Consider the following 12,942-nt stretch of genomic DNA (forward strand, 5'->3'; position numbering starts at 1 on the left):
ATTTAATAATAAATAGTAATTTCTACTAATATATTATTTAAATTTATTTATAAATAGTAATTTCTACTAATTTATTAGTGAAATTTAGTAATTAAAAATCAAAATTGTGTCATTTATTCCAATTAGTAAACATTTTTAATAATTCAAATTTAGAGACTAATTTGAATTAGTGACTGAATTTTTACTTTTATATTAATAAATTTGACTGATAAATAATAGTAATTTCTACTAATTTATTAGTAAAATTTAATAATAAATAGTAATTTCTACTAATATATTAGTAAATTTACCAATAAACAGTAATTTCTACTAATTTATTAGTAAATTTAATAATTAAAAATCAAAATTGTGTCATTTATTCCAATTAGTAAACATTTTTACTAATTCAAATTTAGAGAGTTGAATTTACATATTATTATTTTTCCATTCAGCATAGTAATTTTTGAAAATTTTAAAGATATTAAGATTAAAATCAATAATAAATAGAAGAAAATTATACTTTTTTACAGTTTAATTGACACGAGACTACAATTTTTTTTTAGAAATGTGTTTATAGAAGCAAAATTTCCCACTCCCTAAAGATTATTTATAAAATATTTTCCAATTAGAAAATACAGATGTAAATCACACTTTTTCTGCAGCTATCAAATTGAGACCAAAAAACAAATCAAAATTGTTGCATCGCAACAATTTTGATTTGTTTTTTGTCTCAATTTGCTACCCTTTGATAAACTCTGATTTCAAAATAAAAATTCCGAAAAAACAATAATTATCCAAAAAAGAATTGTAAATTTAAAAATAAGAATTATTTTCTGTTTTTTCTTTACACAGGCATTCAAGCAGTTAGATAAGCAGACATTAAAGATCTCTTTGCATGTTTCATCTCCTTGAGTCTACATGAAAAAAAAAATGAAAGGAAAATTAAAAAAAATTTAGTGAACAGCAATTATTTAGAAGAGAGAAAAAAAATACCTTTTCAAAAAGTTCTTTTATCCATGTAAAATAATTGTTTAAGTGTCACTTCCGCCTATTCCACGGGCCTACGATCCTGACCGACTTCCGTAAATTGTCACGTCCTTGACAGAATCCTGAGGCGGTTGATGATGTTCACACTTTCCTTTTTTCTTGGACATTAATAATTTTTCGTGAATTAGGAACTCTTCACTTAAAAAAAAAATACACTTTATTTTTATCACTAGTCACATTCTTCTTTTTGCCAGGCTCCTAATCGTGATTTTTAGATTTGAATTCTTTTCGAAAAATACGACGAAGGAAAAAAAATTAATCGCTATAATGAGTGGGATGTTTTTCTATATTTTCTGGTTTTTCTTTTTTTTTCTTGTTTTTCTCCTTTTTTTTCTTTTTTCCGAATGAATCTAGAAAAATTTGGAAAATAGTCGGAGAGAATTGGAATAATTTGGATAAGATGGCATTTTATGGAGAATTTGAATTCCTTTGATGATTGACGGGGCAAGGTGGCGTGATTAGCCGGCAGGGGTGAAATGGATTGATTGCTGGGTTGCACCGGTCGAAGGAAGGAATGATAGCAAACTGTGCCGATACCCCAACGACTGTCTCTAAAGCCAACTCGGTTTCTTTCTCGTCTTTCTCGAAGACTCCGTTGTGCTTTGGCAGTGAAAGTATATTCTCTTCCTGCCTGTTACCTGTGCACACACCTTCCATTTCTGCCTATGTGGTAACCATGGTCACCGAACATGGTCCCAAACCATTTCCCCCTTTTTTCTTTTTTTTTTCTTCTTTTTCACTTTTTTTTTCTTTTTATTTGTATATATATATATATATATGCCGATTACATATGGGACCATTTTATCGGAATTTACATATGTAACCCATATTTCCGGAACGTTTGCCTTTTTTCTTTCTTGTAGCACAGGTGACTCCGACATCATTATATTAGGTAATGATTCCTGTGATGTGAAATAATTTATGCAAAATATAGTCGATGCTAAATGTTTTCTTTTTTTCGACGGTGTGTTTGTGTGATGAAACGTTAAAACTTTTGCCGAATCTCCGGCTTCGAAAGTTATTTTGGTGTTTTGTCCAAAAAAAAAAAAAAAAAAAAATTTCTCTAAACGGTTGTCCTAAGAAAGTTGTAAGAATATTATAGAAATCTTCGCAACATTTTTAATTCATTTCTTATCTCAATTTGGTATCCATATCCTTAGGAAAACTGTGGTCTAAATTTTTGTTACAACAAATTTTGATAAAATAAAAAAAATTGTAGGATTATTTGTTTGTTTTCTTCTTCAACAACTTTGCAGTTTTATAATAAATCAAAAAAAATGCTAAATTTGCATTTATTTTTTAAAATATATTTACTTTGAAAAATAAATAAATATTAACTTAAATTCTAAATTTTTCTAAAATTCAATTATTTTCCAACTTCTTAGTTAGAATTTTCTCAAAATACACAATTATATATTTAAAATTAAAATTTTATGAAGAAACATTTTTTATTTTTGTCTTCAATAACTTTGCAGTTTTATAATAAATCAAAAAATGATAAATTTGCATTTATTTTCTAAAATATATTTACTTTGAAAAATAAAAAATATTAACTTAAATTCAAAATTTTTCTAAACTTCAATTATTTTCCAATTTCTTAGTTAGAATTTTCACACAATACACGATTATATATTTAAAAATAATTTTTGAAAATAAAAAATAAAATTTTTTAAGATATAAAATTTATTTTAACTTTTGAAGGAATTTCAAGTTAATTGGAAATTTTATTTCATTAATTAAAATTTTTACATAAGAATTTAATTATCTTCAAAAGATTTTAATCCTAACAATTTTTCAGAAGCCTCACTTTTTTCATAACTTATAAATTTAATTTTCAAAAAGTTTAAGTAATAATAATTTGTTATATAAATATTTAAATACTTATTCTTATTTATTTTTCCACAAGGAATTGAAATTTCAAGTAATTTTAGTGCAAAAGCTGTTTAAAGTTTAACTATTCCTGAAAATTACTTCTTCTCAAAATCAATAATTTTTTAAAATTTTTAAATAAAATTGTTTTAAATGTAAATAATTTTTTGGGAAAATAATAAATTAACAATTTTTAAAAATAAATATTTAAATATTTTAACAGTTTTACCAAAATAAATATTTTCAAACATTTCAATATTTAAAAATCTCTTTCAAAATTTAATTATTTCTCTTCTAAAATTCAATTATTATTATCTAAAATTTTAACTGAAATTCATCATTTGGAAAAATAAACAATTGTTAGAATAATTGATTATTTTTTAAAATTAAATTATTACGAAGAAATTTAGCAAAATTTTTGAAAATAATTCATTTCTTTCGAAGAATTTTAATAAAATTTTTAAAAATAATTACATTTCTCGAGGACTTTTTCAAAGGATTATTTAATTTATAATTAGCATTATTTTTTTGTTTTCGTCTTTAACAACTTTGAAGTTTTACAGCAAATCAAAAAATACTAAATTTTTATTTTATTTCTAAAATATAATTACTTTGACAAATAAAAAATATTAACTTAAATTCTAAATTTTTCTAAAATTCCATTATTTTCCAATTTCTTAGTTAGAATTTTAACAAAATTTTATTTCTTAACATATAAAATTTATTTCAACTAAATTTCAAAAATTTTTTAATTAATTGGAAATTTTCTATAATTTTTAATTTTTACAAGAATTTAAATATGTTTAAAAAATTTTAATCACAATTTCTCAAAAGACTCATTTTTTTCATAACTTCTAACTTTAATTTTTAAAAAATTTAATAATTTTTGTTATAGAAATATTTAAATACTTAAAATAACTTATTCTTATTTATTTTTATACATGAATGAAAATTTCAAATAATTTTAATGTAAAATCTGTTTAAAATTTAACTATTCCTGAAAATTACTTCTTCTTTAAAATAAAATTTTTAAAGATTTTAAAGATTTTTAAAATCAATTTTTTTTTAAATTTTAAATAAAATTATTCAAAATTTTAATAATTTTTTGGGAAAATAATAAATTAACAATTTTTTAAAATAAATATTTAAATATAACAGTTTTACCAAAATTAAAAATTATTTTAAATTTTTCAATTTTAAAATCTTTTAAAATTTATTTAGATACATAAATGGATGATAAATTAATTATTTCTCTTCTAAAATTCAATTATTATTATCTAAAATTTTAACTGAAATTCATCTTTTGCAAAAATAAACAATAATTGATAGAATAATTGATTATTTTTTAAAATTAAATTATTATGAAGAAATTTAGCGAAATTTTTGAAAATAATTCATTTCTTTCGAAGACTTTTAATAAAATTTTTAAAAATTATTACTTTTCTCGAGGACCTGATTTTAAATTATATTAAAAATAATTGAAATTCGCTGCAAAAAAGTAAGAAAATAATTAAATAATCCTTAGAAAAAGTGTAGTCTAAATTTTTTATACAAGAAATTTTGATGAAATAAAATAAATTGTAGCATTATTTTTTTGTTTTCGTCTTTAAAAACTTTGCGGATTTTTGATTTATAAATTTTAATCAAATTACGATTAATCTACGATTTTGAAACAAAAAAATTTCGATCATTATTATGATTTGATACACATTTTTGGTATCAATTCGTTGCATTTTTTTTATTAACATTCAAGTTAATAGTGTTTGTAAATTTTTAAATTGTAATCAGTAAATTTTACTAAACTTTTGCTGAAAATTGGTTAAAAATTGCAATTTTCCTAAATATTAATATTTGAAACATTTTTCTACTATAAATAGTAATTTTTTTTAATTTAAAAATTTTTTTTTTATTTCCCTAGTTATAGTAAATTCAGACAATTATTTATACTTCCCTTTTTTGAAATTTATTAAAAGTACTGATTTTCCATATAAATGTAAAAAATATAATAGAAAAAGTGAGTACAATTTAATTCCAGTAGGGAGTTATTTAATATATTTATTGGATTGCAATATAGGAAAACTTATTTATTTCCCGCATTGGAGAAAGTAAAATATTGATGATATTTGAAAAAATAAACTTTACGTTGCTTATGCAATTTTTTTTTTAAATAAAACATCTATCTTTTTGAAATAAAATTAAACATCCTGTGTGTGTGTGTGTGTGAAGGAAATTTATTAAAGAAATGGCTACTATTTTTGAAATTTCCCAAGAAAATGAATATAGAAAATAGAATCTATTACATATAAAGAGAAGAAGATGGTTACAAAATTTGTTTCAAAGAAGCGACATTTGAAAATGCCTACTGTGTGCGTATGGATACATACGTGAAGGTAATATTATTATTTAATCACTCTGCGGTGTAATAAAACCGGCTTGAACTTTAAAAAATCCGTGTACTATGAAATGCTATTACATTACAATTACTGCAACTTTGTTTTGTTATTATTAGCTTGTATTTTAGTATCTGCAATTATTATTCATCAGGAGAAAATTTTTAATTAAAATTTTGAGTTAATAAAATTTTGTCTCTGAACCAAGTAAATTTTTTTTTTAATCTAAAATTATTATTTATAAAGAAAAGTTCACTCTGTTTTTTAAGCTCTTTTTTAGAACTTTTATTATTTTTGGAGTAAATTTAAAAAAACTTATTTCGAGAAAAATGTTTTATTTGAATTAAATAAATATTATTTGACTCAAATATTTTCAGGTTCTTCAATTTTTTTACTTTATAAGTAGTAAATGACGAATGAAAATAAAATTGTAAATAGTAAATAATAAATAAAAGTAAAATAGTAAATAGTAAAGAAAGAGGGTATGGTAAATATAGAAATAGTAAATAGTAAATAATAAATAAAAAATACTAAAGAGTAAATAAATAGTAAACAATAAATAAAAAATACTAAAGAGTAAATAAATAGTAAACAATAAATAAAAAATACTAAAGAGTAAATAAATCATAAAAGTTACCAGTATATTTTTTTCGATACACGTATGGAAATTTTCTTGTTCGAAAAATATTTTAGAGACTGTGAGAATTTGTTTTCTTTTCTCCGAAAAGAATTTTAGTGGAACAATTGGAGCACGAAGATTGAAATTGGAAAATAGACAAACACACCGTGTTGTTATCAAATTGTGAACGAACCTTGAAAAGAATTTCATTTACTATTACTCAATATTTATTAGTGTTGTCTGAGCGAGAAAAAAATATATATAACAGCGAAAGGGCCATTGGCTTTTTTCTAAATCTGGTGACGATACTTTCATAGAATACTTCGAATCGCTCATGGTACCGCCAGATTTCTATCTTTCAATTATTCCACCCATAACAATACATATACACTCCTAGTATAATTATCACTCAGAACTTGCATTCATTCATACTGTAATTATAAATTTTTAGTTTAGTACCAAATTTTTTCCAAATTTTTTGGAATAAAACATGAAAAAAAACGAAAAATTAAAATTATTTTTTTTTCAAGTTAATTGGATCTATTATTTTCAAAATTTTACTAAAATTGTTCGCAAGAATTCAATTATTGTCAGAAATTTAAGAAATTGCAAAAGAAATTGAATTACTATTATTAATATACCTATAACTTTTTCCCAAATGATTCAATTATTTAAAAATTCTTATATGAATTGTTCGAAAGAATTCAATTATTTTAAAATATTAATACAATTTTAATACATTTAGTAGAAATAAATAAACTTTTCTTCAAAACAATTAAATTATTTTCAACAATTTAAATAAATTTCTTATTCGCAATAATTCAATTATTTTCAGAAATTATTGAATTCAAAGAAAGAAATTATTATATGACATGAATTTCTAGAAATAATTGAATTTTAAAAAGGTATCAACATTTGTCTTTTTAAATTTTATTTTCATTTCGGTTAAAACTAGTTGAATTTAATTATCTTGATTAATAACAACATTTTTTCTAGAAATTCAATTCTTTTTTTTTAGGAATGTTAATAAAATTCTTTGTAAAATTCAATTATTTTCATAAATAACAATATTCATCAAAAGAATTCAATTATTTTTAAAAGTAATAAATTTTTACTTGGAAATTCAAATATTTTAAATGCAATTGAAATTAAATTTTTTTTGAAATAATTCCATTATTTTTTTTTTTAGATTTTAATCAAATTTTTCGCAAGAATTCAATTATTTTCAAAAATTATAGAATTTATCGCTGGAATTAAATTTTTTTTAATACAAATTTTTATAAAATTTCTCGATGGAATTTAATTATTTTTATTGATTTTAACAAAGTTCTATGTAAAAATTCAATTATTTTTAAAATTTCAATAAAATTCTTGGAAAAAATTCAATTATTTTCAGAAAATAATAGAATTAATCGCAGAAATTAAATTAATTTCCATAGAGTTTTAATAAAATTTTTGTCGAAAGAATTCTATTATTTTCAAAGCTTTACTAAAATTTGCCACAACAATTTAATTATTTTTAGTATAATTTTAATAAAGTTTCTCGAAAGAATTTATTTATTTTTTTTTTTTTTTAACAATTTCATTATTTAAAAAATTTTATTAAAATTCTTCGCAAGTATTCAATTATTTTTAGAAATAATACAATTCATCATATGAATTGAATGTTTAATTAAACTAATTAAATTAGAACTGAATTAATTTTGAAGTTTAAAACATTTAAAAACAAAAAACAAAAATTGTCAAAAAAGTGGAAAACAAAAGAGCAAATAAAAACAAGTAACTTCAAACTGCGACCGGACATCCGGAATACAACGATTATTAATATAGATTATTATTATTATTACTATCATTGTTAGTATAATTGTTACAGTAACAATTATAATAATAGACAATAATTGAAGAATATAATTATTGAAGCAAAAAAAATTGCAGGAAATTAAAAAGACCATGTATAGCAATTAAAACAAAAAATTAATAAAAAGAAAAAAGTAATTCTATTTCTAATAAAAAAATTTTCTAACAGGGAGTCTAAGAAAGATGACAAGCCGCAAAATAATTAAAGTAGCACAATTGTCAACTATGATACTAATTGATGAGTAACGTAATAGACAAAGAGAAAAATTAGAAAGTGATACGTTCAATTAATGGATCATTATCTCTGTCGTAAGGCAATTGCGTGTATTTGCGTGCACTACACGGAGAGACCGAGATTACTAATTTTTGTATAAAATCACACTAGAATTTACTATTTTCACATTGCAACCACCGGAAATAAGGGGACTTTTTGTATTTTTTACTATTTTCTACACTAAGTCACTAATCCCGACAAATGTTCACCAAATTAGCAAAGTTTCTTACTATTTCGTCCAATAGTTCCAAATAACTGTAGTAAACTCAGAAGCATTGTGTACGTAAAATTACTACAGTCGTTTGTAAATGCAGAAAGAAAGAGTGAAAGAAAAAATACGGATTTTTGTCGCCGGTTTCCCGTCAATTCTTGACTAATGGAGACAAACTGGAAGGATTTTTACATACACAGACACACACACACTTATATATTTGAAGACACACACATGTTTATTTCACTTATATATATAGACGCGGTTAATTAATACACTAATACACAACTGCACGCACGACAACGAATTTCACTGAAAGTATACATCTTTGTTTCCTTATATATTGAATGATGAAAATTTACAGCACTTACGAGAAAGCAATTTACTTTTAACAACTTACTATAAGACATAGTTCTTGGGACAGGAATAAATGCAAAGTTTATTAATTTATAATGGTCAATTTCTGAGATACCGAACGACCTACGTTTCACTTTATATTTAATTATTGTAGATAATATCCAAATTTATTTTACATACGCGAAACATAGTCACTGTCAATGATCGGATGGCGTCGGCTCATTTACGGAGATTGACGAAGTTAGCAACCAATAGAAATGCAGGCGCCATATGACTGCACTCGCTAGCCACACTTGCTCACCAAAAATTACTACAGTGGATCGTAGGTTTTAGTGGAAAATGTTTTCATTTGTCAGATTTTGTCTAATTAAATTAGAGAAAACTATAATCAATTTTTGCTACATTTACAACTCTTACACAAAATATTAAAACTTGCTATTTCAATGTAGCAAATTTATCTATTTCTTTTGTAAATTTATCTAATTCTGTAGCACATTATGCTAAAAGTCCCCTTATTTCCGGTCATTGCAACCATTTTTAGTAATTTTTACGAATGTGGGTCTCTCCGTGTACTTTACGTAACGAGGAGAGAGAAATAATATGTCATGCATATGGGATGCAGTGAAATTGTGTGTCAATATGCACCGACAAAACATAAAAACTTCTCTCTCACTACCGCAAAAATAGAGACAAGCTAAGAAAACAAAAACCAGACAGACCGGAAGAATAACGAAAATACACTATCATCATATTATAATATCTCAATCTCGATCTCAAATCTATAAACATTTATAATTACATTTTTTCCCCTTCAATAAACAATTTTTAGCTAATTATATTCACACGATAGCGTATCAGCATTTGCATTAATTAAAACTAGAGAGATTATTATAACAAACAAAAAATTCATAATTGTATTTTTTTTATAGACTTTTGAGACTACAATCGTTCAAATCAAAAGTCTAATCTCAAATTAATTTAAAGTCTAAAAGTTACAGTTAAAAATAATAGCAAAAAAAAAAAATGTATCCCACTGTGATTTCCCAGACGATTGCAAAGAGAAATCGCAAAAGTTAACAGATAATATTTTCATATATATATAGGTATAAGTTACGGATATATACAGAAAGTGTGAGTTTCAAAAATCAATTCTAGGCTAGGCGCTAAGAATTTGACGCCTCTTGGTAATATAGGCGTTAGTAGAAACTTCCCTCAAGGTAGAAATCCTCATACACCGGAAACGGAGATATTCACGTAGATCGTTTTCAGAGATAAATAAACATTTTTTTAATAACTATTCATCAAAATCTGCTACTACACTTGGGGGCAAATTTTTCTTTCTTGTTTTATATCAAGTTTAGGAAAAAATTCGAAGGAAAACTACAACTTTGTAATTACAGTGCGTATATATGAATCAATGTCCTGAGTGATAATTACGAGGAATGTCTATTGTTATTGCTAAACAATATTTAATTATTACAATACTATAGTTAAAATTGTCAGTCCAGTCTGTTATCTATTATCTGCAAATAGTGATTTATTTTCTAAAATATATAATTATTTTTTCTTTTTAGAACAATAAAATCTTTTAAATCTAGGCGAAAAATGAGACCTAAGCAAAGCATAATTTAGCGAAAAGCTTTTTTTTAATTTTTTTTGAGAATTTACACTACTTTAAATTAGCTGATACTTGAAATAAAAAATTATTTTATTTTCATAAATTTCCTAGAAACAATTCAAAAAATTTTAATAAATAAATATTTGAAACAATTCAACTATTTTCAAAAGTTTTAAGAAAATTTTTTGTAAGAATTCAATTTATTATTTTCGCAAATAATGAAATTTCTCCCTGCATTTCAATTGTTTTCAATTTCCTAGAAACAATTCAAAAAATTTTAATAAAAATATTTGAAACAATTCAACTATTTTCAAAAGTGTTAAGAAAATTTTTCGTAAGAATTCAATTTATTATTTTCGCAAATAATGAAATTTTTCGATGAAATTCAATTATTTTCAATATTTACTAATTATAATAAAGTTTCTCAAAAGAATTCAATGGTTTAAAAATAAGTAATAAAATTTTCATATTAAAAAAAATTTCGAAAGAAATCAACTACATATTTTCAAAAGTTTTAAGAAAATTTTTCATAAGAATTCAATTATTTTCATAAATAATAAAATTTTTCGCTGAAATTCAATTATTTTCAATATCTACTATCTTGATAAAGTTTCTCAAAAGAATTCAAATAATTTAAAAAAAAATATTTAATCAACAAATTAGCAAAAATTCAATTACGTTCATAAGTAATAAAATTTTCATTAAAAAAATTTCAAAAGAAATCAATTATTTTTCAAAAATTTTTCATATAATTCTTTAGCAAAATTCAAATACCATTTAATACAATTTTAATAAAATTTCTCGATGAATTGAAATTGAAATTTTATTGTAAATAATTGAATTCTTATAGAGAATTTTTGAAAAAAAATTGAATTTTAACAAAGAATTTTATTGAAATTTTGCGAAATAATTGAATTTTTTCGAAGAAAAATTAAATCCTTTCGGAAAATTAAATTAAAATTGTGTTGAAACTATTTGAATAATAATTATATTGAGTTTTTTTACAAATTTAAAAAAAATTGATAAATAATTAAATACTTTTAAGAAACTTTTTAAAATTATATTGAAAATAATTCAATTCTTCTAAAGAATTTTTGATAATAATTGAATTCGAAAAAGTAATTGAATTTGAAAAAGTTTTAAGAAAATTTTAAAATAATAGAATTCTTGCGGAGAAATTTATTTAAATTTTGAAAATAATTGAATTTTTTCGAAGAAAAAGTAAATCCTTTTGTAAAATTAAGTTAAAATCGTTTTGAAAATATTTGAATTCTGCTTATAAAGAATTTTTGATAATAATTGAGTTTTTTGTACGAATTTAAAAAAAAAATTGATAAATAATTCAATTCTTTTAAAGAAACTTTTTAAAATTATATTGAAAATAATTCACTTCCTCAGATAAATTCTATCATTTTTGAAAATAATTGAAGAATTTTATTAAAATTTTTTAATTAATTGAATTAAATTTTGAAGAAACTGTTTCGGAACAAAAATTCAATTCTTTCGATAAATTAAAATGGAAATTGTATTGAAAATAATTCAAGTTTTCTTAAGAATTTCTTAATAATAATTGAATTAGAAATAATAATTGAATTTGAAAAAGTTTTAAGAAAATTTTAAAATAATTGAATTCTTGCGGAGAAATTTATTTAAATTTTGAAAATAATTGAATTTTTTCGAAGAAAAATTAAATCCTTTCGTAAAATTAAATTAAAATCGTTTTGAAAATATTTGAATAATAATTATTGAGTTTTTTTTACAAATTTAAAAAAAATTGATAAATAATTATAAATTCTTTTAAGAAACTTTTTAAAATTATATTGAAAATAATTCAATTCTTCTAAAGAATTTTTTGATAATAATTGAATTCGAAACAGTAATTGAATTTGAAAAAGTTTTAAGAAAATTCTAAAATAATTGAATTCTCGCGAAGAAATTTATTTAAACTTTGAAAATAATTGAATTATTTCGATGAAATTCTTTCGAAGAAAAATTAAAGTCCTTTGGAAAATTTGATTAATAATTATTTAAAAATAATTCAATTCTTTTGAGAAATTTTATGAAAATTATATATTATTGTAAATTTTGCATATAAATTATTTAAAAAAATTTTGCCTGAATATGAAATTTCGAAAAGTATGTTAATTATAATAGTATAATAAAGTGGGATGTATTAAAAAAGTGTTGATCATGTTAATTAGTGAAATATATATATATATACAAATACCGTGTTACGTATATAGGTACACGCCTTCTTTATTTTGACTACGTGACTTAAAACATTCTACTATATCCGTCCGGTATGTGAATAACGAAGAGTAAATTTATGATATTGGGCAACGTAACTAAAGGAAATTTTGTTGTTGTGACAGATAGACTGTTTTTTTTTTATAACGTAAGAGCTTTTTGAAATTTTTCATTCTTTTCATTCTTTTCTAATTTCACGCTCTTTTGTACCCAATTAAAGTCGGTGTAACAAACTTTATTAAATTTTAAATCCCATAAGACTATTTTCATGCCAATTAAATGATTTTTTTTCTTTTTTTTGAATTTCGTAACTAGATTTTTTTTATTTCTTTCTTTTCTATTCTTATTTCTTTCTTTTTTAAATTTCTTTCTTATGTTATTTCTTTCTTTGTTTTCTTTCGTTTTTTATTTATTTTTTTGTTTTCTTTTTTTTTAATTTCGTTCTTTTTTTTTATTTTTTCATTTATTTCTCTT

At 22.0% G+C, this 12,942-nt stretch overlaps 2 protein-coding genes across 2 annotated transcripts in view; one reads left to right on the forward strand and one right to left on the reverse strand.

Annotated features, from left to right (window-relative positions):
* LOC122510731 overlaps window positions 1-1,712 on the reverse strand; it is a 54,959-nt gene extending 53,247 nt beyond the window's left edge. The window contains exon 1 of the mRNA XM_043625583.1: window positions 973-1,712. The gene's annotated coding sequence lies outside the window, so the exon portion shown is untranslated. The remainder of the gene's footprint in view (window positions 1-972) is intronic.
* Window positions 1-12,942, forward strand: part of LOC122510702 (flotillin-2) — a 268,228-nt gene that overhangs the window by 94,221 nt on the left and 161,065 nt on the right. The window lies entirely within an intron of this gene.

The sequence above is a fragment of the Leptopilina heterotoma genome, unplaced genomic scaffold (genome assembly GCF_015476425.1).
Source record: "Leptopilina heterotoma isolate Lh14 unplaced genomic scaffold, ASM1547642v1 Lhet_73, whole genome shotgun sequence".
Classification (NCBI taxonomy): Eukaryota; Metazoa; Arthropoda; class Insecta; order Hymenoptera; family Figitidae; genus Leptopilina; species Leptopilina heterotoma.